General features: G+C 43.5%; 1 long non-coding RNA gene across 1 annotated transcript; it reads left to right on the top strand.

The window, feature by feature from the left end:
- LOC110676711 lies at positions 1–713 on the top strand. The gene is made up of 2 exons (XR_002500644.1): positions 1–159; positions 219–713. It is a non-coding gene; the product is annotated as an uncharacterized LOC110676711 (long non-coding RNA).
- The last annotated feature ends 390 nt before the right edge of the window (positions 714–1,103 follow it).

Raw genomic sequence — 1,103 nt, 5'->3', positions numbered from 1 at the left:
CATGGCCCGCTAGCAATCGATTGAGTGTTCGTACTTCAATATTGTTTAACGGTAGCTTGTGGTGCCAGGGCTTCTTAGGGATTGTGTTGCAAACCTGGAAAAACTTCCTCCCTTTTCCAAGTTCTGCGGTGTAATTGAGATACCATAGTTGAGCTTCCTGTTCGCTGACTGAAGCAAAATAGTTCAGTCCGTCGTGTATTAACAATTTGTTTTTGCAGATATTGTCGCTGGTGGTGCCGGCCTTGGCCAACTGGTCCGCCATATCGTTGCCTTTGACGCCAGTGTGCCCGGGTATCCACTGTATAGTTGTTCCGGATTTCGTAGCCATTTCCAGGATATTGTCTATGACTCGATCTCGTTCTCGTTTGGCGATGTTGCTTCTAATCAATTCACATCCAGATTTGGAATCCGTCATGATCACTGGGCTCGTTATGTTGCTTCTTGTGATGTACTGCAGTGCGACGTATATTGCCTCTATTTCGGCTGACATAATGCACACAGAGTGCTGCAAACGAAGACTTATCCTGACGTTCCTGGATTCGTGGTAAATTCCAATGCCACAGTTTTCACCGTTGTCTGAGGCATCAGTATAGATGATTTGTCGATTATTATATGTTCCGTTTATCAGCGATAGGGTAAGTTGCTTAAGTATTTTAATATTTGTTGTCTTTTTAGGCCATAAATCCCTGTCTAAAGCTGTACGTACAAACACATCCCCGAGTTGGCATTCTATTTCTACAAGATATGACATATCTTTCAAAATATTCTCATGTTGCCGATAGTTCCTTTCTACCATCGACATTTTATTTTCTTCAAATGTGTTTAGACGTGTTAGTTGCTCCCAAACTGGAGTTCTTTCGTAGCAGTGTTTAACTACCTGCCTACCGATTACCTTGATCCTCCTGAAACGGAGCGGATGTTGGGCCGATATGGCTTGGAGCGTGTTTAGTGGAGTCGTTTTTGTGCAGCCAGTTATTCGTCTTAGACACGCGTTGTTTATCTTTTCTAATTTGTCCAGATTGGTAGGACTAGCTGACCCATAGATGCTAGCACCGTATTCTAGGAATCCTCTGAAAAGTGCGTTGTACACCAGCCCTAGAGTT

Source organism: Aedes aegypti, chromosome 2, assembly GCF_002204515.2.
Source record: "Aedes aegypti strain LVP_AGWG chromosome 2, AaegL5.0 Primary Assembly, whole genome shotgun sequence".
NCBI lineage: Eukaryota > Metazoa > Arthropoda > Insecta > Diptera > Culicidae > Aedes > Aedes aegypti.
This window is presented reverse-complemented; position numbering and strand designations above follow the sequence as displayed.